At 42.1% G+C, this 6,000-nt stretch overlaps 1 protein-coding gene across 3 annotated transcripts in view; it reads right to left on the minus strand.

Moving 5' to 3' along the window:
• Positions 1-5,039, minus strand: part of prkcda (protein kinase C, delta a) — a 28,107-nt gene extending 23,068 nt beyond the window's left edge. For all 3 annotated transcript variants that reach the window (XM_060919666.1, XM_060919667.1, XM_060919665.1), the window contains exon 1: positions 4,925-5,039. The gene's annotated coding sequence lies outside the window, so the exon portion shown is untranslated. The remainder of the gene's footprint in view (positions 1-4,924) is intronic.
• Between the last annotated feature and the right edge of the window lie 961 nt (positions 5,040-6,000).

A 6,000-nucleotide genomic window follows, 5' to 3' on the forward strand; every position in this document is an offset into this window, starting at 1 on the left:
ACCCTAACTTTAATGTGTGTTAGTCAGCTTGCTCTTTATTGCAATCACACACTGGTGAAGAGCTGAGAAGCTAGAGAGCAATTGTAAATCTGCAAATGTCATAAAAACCACACAGCACGCCGACATATGATGCAACTGAAAAGTGATCCTGACTGCGATGTCTGCATGTCTCATGACACCCAGGTAAACATGCACAAAAATTAAACGTTTCAAAAGCAATATTGTGATCATTTGATAAAACCATGACCACTTCAAAATGCTTATTGGGCTACATTGGAATGAATGACATTTCTGCTAAATGAAGTGGTATGCAAGAGAAAGTATGTGTGTAAAAGTGGAGAGGAAGTAGCTATGGTCGCCCCGATACTGCGGCAATGCGAGACACAACCACAGCAACAGGATGTTGATCTCCACAGCAAACCACCATCAAGGTAATCATACAGATTGTAATGAACGCTGTTGGAGAAGTTAGAGGCGCAGCAACAAGGCATCCACCAGTTTATTGCAGTCTGTTTGCTCATGACAGCTGCAAGATCCAGGATCACAGCTGTAAACTGTACTGGGTCTAATAGGACTAATCTATTTTTCCATCATAAAGTTAATGAGTTCCAATATTTATAATGCATAGGGCCAAATTACTCAATTCTGATTGGTCAATCAAGGAAGGCTTTTTTTTCCTTAACACGGGGCCGTATTTCTGAAATGCTATTGGCTAGTTCATTGCTTGGTCACGGTTACAAAAATTAGCAAATTTTGTCAACAAAATAGCTGACTCAGCAATGCCACGTTTCGCTATATTTGACGAAGAAATGATAAACCAATTGAAAGCTGCAACCGAAAATGAAAATACCAAAAAAAGTACGAATTTTTAGCTTTCCGTGTTTAAGAAATGGGCTGCAGAAAGACAAATAAACGACTCTCTAGTGGCACATGAATGCTGTGAGTTAGACAAGGTGCTATCGCAGTTTTATGCAGAAGTGAGGAAAGAAAATGGGGAAAACTACGAACCAGACTCTCTTAAAGTAATGCAGGCAGCATTGGATCGGCATCCGAGACGAGAAATATCCGGGATCAATCCTGAAAGATGTTACTTTTCAAGAATCACGAAAAGTCTCATTCTCTCATCTCTAGCCGCTTTATCCTGTTCTACAGGGTCGCAGGCAAGCTGGAGCCTATCCCAGCTGACTACAGGCGAAAGGCGGGGTACACCCTGGACAAGTCGCCAGGTCATCACAGGGCTGACACATAGACACAGACAACCATTCACACTCACATTCACACCTACGGTCAATTTAGAGTCACCAGTTAACCTAACCTGCATGTCTTTGGACTGTGGGGGAAACCGGAGCACCCGGAGGAAACCCACGCGGACACGGGGAGAACATGCAAACTCCGCACAGAAAGGCCCTTGCCGGCCACGGGGCTCAAACCCGGACCTTCTTGCTGTGAGGCGACAGCGTTAACCACTACACCACCGTGCCGCCCACTCACGAAAAGTCCTCGAGGGAAAAGCAAGAGATTTGCAAAAACAAGGAACGCTTTAGAAACTGATTCAAACGTGCAAGATAGTCTCGCGCCCTGATTGGTTCAAAAATGTGAATGACAAATGTTGTGAACTTGAATGGCTTCCGAAGTATGAATTTGGCCCTATGTATTATAAACAAGTAATTGTATGGTTCCTCGATAAAATTAAGGATCAATTTCACTTGTGATTTCAAAGTTTTGAAATTGCCCTCGTCATGAATTTTCAAAACTTTAATTTCACTAGTGATTTCAAAGTTTTGAAAATTCATGACGAGGGCAATTTCAAAACTTTGAAATCACAAGTGAAATTGATCCTTAATTTTACTCAGCCCCATACAATTACCTATACTAAGCACTCTGTCTGAAATTTTTACAAACTTATGGGTAGTTCTTTGGCAAAGGAATTACATTCACAGCAAAATGTTACTTTTTTTAGTTGCAGTACTCAAGATCTCATCTCATCTCATTATCTCTAACCGCTTAATCCTGTTCTACAGTGTCGCAAGCAAGCTGGAGCCTATCCCAGCTGACTATGGGCGAAAGGCAGGGTACACCCTGGACAAGTCGCCAGGTTATCACAGGGCTGACACATAGACACAGACAACCATTCACACTCACATTCACACCTACAGTCAATTTAGAGTCACCAGTTAACCTAAGGCTGGGCATACACTGTGCGATTTTTTCAATCGCGGTATTTAGCTGCTGCTCACACTGTACGAGTGAATCGCAGGGGTAAACAGCACGCAGCTTACGATTCCTGTTCACACTATACGATCCGATGCTCGGATGCGATCTGACTGCTCACACTGTACTTCCATACTTCCAGATTCTTGTATCCGGAACTGCAACGTGAATAGTGTTGTGACGTTCGCGAACGAACCGATTCTTTTGAACGGCTCCCAGGCATGAACGATGAGAACCGAGTCTCGAGCTGGGGGAGCCGTTCTTTCTGTCGTTCTTTTTCTGTACTGTGTTTCAGATAGTTTATAATGTTGTTGTGTGATATTAATGATAATATTGTGGGAAAACTACTTTGCACGGACGTTCATTTAATTTATTCTATCGTCATTTTGTTTGTTCTATTTTTGTGTATTTTATTTATTTATCTGTTTGTCTAGTTGTATCTATTTTGTATCTCAGACTTAAATATTTTTGTAAAACAAGTGTTTTTCTATAAAATATTCTTGCGTTCTTGATAACTATGTTCTTGAGTGGGTTCTTTTTTTTTTTTACCGAAAAGCTGTTCTGCATGGACATTCATTGAAGCCCTCATTGTTTTTTAATGGTTATTTATGACCGTTTAGGGGTTACAATAATGTAAGTCTAGGTTGCTTTATATAAAAAGGTACGTCCAGAAATATTGATGTCACTGTCTAAGCAGAGGGATCTGGCTTCTTTAGACGCTGTCTTCTTAAAACTGAATAAATATTTTTAAAAAAAGAGCCAAATGAGCCAGTCTTTTGAACGGCTCTTTTCAAAGAACGGATCACAAAGATGCGGATCCCATCAAAGAGCCATAAATCCCATCTCTAAACGTGAAGAGGAGGAGACTGGAAGTGCTGCTCACTGTTTGTTTTCTCTTCCGTATCTGTGTTTGTGCATGTGTAGTGTGACAGGTTGAGGTAAATCGGCTCGTGACACTGCTTCAACAGTGCGATAGCCTCACGATGGGCGACCAGGATTTCAAACATGTTTGATTTTCATCCGATCGATCGGGAGGAGGTCGTGAGGTGTTAATCGCTTGTCGTTACCCCATGTATACTACACGATCCGAGATGCACGATTGAGCCAAAAATCGGCCCGATCTCCAAAATAGTCGCACGAGTGAAAATCGTGTCAAAATCGGGCCAAAAATCGCACAGTGTTTGCCCAGCCTAACCTGCATGTCTTTGGACTGTGGGGGAAACCGGAGCACCCGGAGAAAACCCACGCAGACACAGGGAGAACATGCAAACTCCGCACAGAAAGGCCCTCGCCGGCCATGGGGCTCGAACCCAGGACCTTCTTGCTGTGAGGCGACAGTGCTAACCACTACATCACCATGCCGCCAAAATAAATAAATAAAAAATAAAAAAAAGCATAGCCAATTTTTCTATGTTTAACTCTGAATGCAAAGTCTTATGAGAAAAGAAAAAAAGTCAGTAATGGAATTACATCAGAAAAAACCCTGACCTTTCATTTCTTAAAATTCAGACCAAGATTTCTTCAAAGCGACAGTGCTAGAATTGAGGTGATGATTTTTAAATAAGGTTTTCAGTACATTTTGCCTTGGATTCCATCCTTTAGCAAGATCACAGAGCTGACAAGTCAAGGCAATTTTAATCATTTCATAATTTTGGCCTCTCTGCTGATGAATTGCCCTTTAGACAAACATTATGCACCTAAACATTTCACTGGCCCATGTGTGACAAAATGAGGGGAAAGCAGGTGTTCTATTGCGACTCGAATACGATTAAAAGATCTGAATGATATCTAAATTTATACACACTACCGTTCAAAAGTTTGGGGTCACCCAGACAATTTTGTGTTTTCCATGAAAAGTCACACTTTTATTTACCACCATAAGTTGTAAAATGAATAGAAAATATAGTCGAGACATTTTTCTGGCCATTTTGAGCATTTAATCGACCCCACAAAATAATGTGATGCTCAGTCCAGAAACTCAATCTGCTCAAAGGAAGGTCAGTTTTATAGCTTCTCTAAAGAGCTAAACTGTTTTCAGCTGTGCTAACATGATTGTACAAGGGTTTTCTAATCATCCATTAGCCTTCTGAGGCAATGAGCAAACACATTGTACCATTAGAACACTGGAGTGAGAGTTGCTGGAAATGGGCCTCTATACACCTATGGAGATATTGCACCAAAAACCAGACATTTGCAGCTAGAATAGTCATTTACCACATTAGCAATGTCTGATTAGTTTAAAGTGATCTTCATTGAAAAGAACAGTGCTTTTCTTTCAAAAATAAGGACATTTCAAAGTGACCCCAAACTTTTGAACGGTAGTGTAAGTCCTGAGGTTAAAAGTGCAGTTGAGGTGTACACTGCTATCAGCTTGCAAATCAGAAAGGACCTGTCGGCGAACTGCACTCAGTTCACTGGTGATGGAAAATGACCTGAGCAGCTTAAAAAGATTTAATGTTTCTTCGCGCCACAAATTTGTCTTTAATAAAAAGTTTTTAAAAAACCGACGACGACAAATAAACTGTAAGCCAATTCCTAAGTGTGGTTTTTTTTTTTTTTTTAGTTCAGTGTGTTTACACGAATATCTTCCCCCACCCCCCGGCTATAGGAACACACAGTAAACTGCGACTCTTACAGCCTTCACTTCACTCACAACATTATGAGAAAACCTGCAGATTTTTTTTTTTTAAGTGAAATTTCTTGTCCGACTCACCTCTCTCTTCAAAACAGAGGCGTCTCTCTCCCTCACTCCTCTGCGCCTGTTCCTCTCTCTCCCTCACTCCTCTGCGCCTGTGCCGCGCTCGTGCGCTGGAGGAAGTGCAGCTCACTCAGCTCCGCTCAGCTCGAGGACGAAGTAGGGCGGAGTGACGTCGTACAGGTGCTCGCGCCCGCTCTGTCTGCGGCTGCGTCCTAAACCGCACGCTACTGTATAGTGCAGAGTATGCAAACCATAAGTAGTGTACAACTTGACATAATACTTTGTATGCTAATATGTGGTTTGGGATGTAGTTTCTTTCATCTCATTTGCTTTGATCTTTCTGGCATCCCGTTTCCGCTGGGGGAAAAAAAAAGCAAGGCTGAAGGTGTGTTAGTGTAGTCTGGGCATGGGCGTGGCTACATAAGGGCCAGCTGCCACCCATGTTGTGGGGTCCAAGCTCTGTTCAACCCTGAACTGGAACTAGTTTTTGTGGTCTCCACATGTCTGCAGTATGTGGATTTCCTTTGGGTTCTCTGGTTTTCTCCCACCTTCCAAAAACATGCTGATGCTGCGTTCATGTGCTATGGGAAGATGATATTTTCCAGTTGGGAAGTGGTATTTACCAGTGTGTTGTGTTCACATGCTTTTGTTGTTGTTGACAAATTAAAGATGGTGGACCAAATTCAGAATCAGGCCCGTTATTTGGCTAAAACAATTATAGATTGCCTTGTTCATCAGCTGCAGCAGGAATATGAGTTATCAAAAGTCAAAAGGTAAATAATGCTGAATATTTCCTGATCATGACAAGTAGAGATTTTCTTAACACATTGAATGCCACGCAGTTTTTGGAAATTTGGCTGTAGCCACAATGAGTGTAGCCAGTATCTAGATCATTGTTGGCATTCTTTGGACAGCCACAGAATATTTTGTCTCGTCTCATCTCATCTCATCTCATCTCATCTCATCTCATTATCTCTAGCCGCTTTATCCTTCTACAGGGTCGCAGGCAAGCTGGAGCCTATCCCAGCTGACTATGGGCGAAAGGCAGGGTACACCCTGGACAAGTCGCCAGGTCATCACAGGGCTGACAC

This window comes from Neoarius graeffei, chromosome 4 (genome assembly GCF_027579695.1).
Source record: "Neoarius graeffei isolate fNeoGra1 chromosome 4, fNeoGra1.pri, whole genome shotgun sequence".
Taxonomy (NCBI): Eukaryota; Metazoa; Chordata; class Actinopteri; order Siluriformes; family Ariidae; genus Neoarius; species Neoarius graeffei.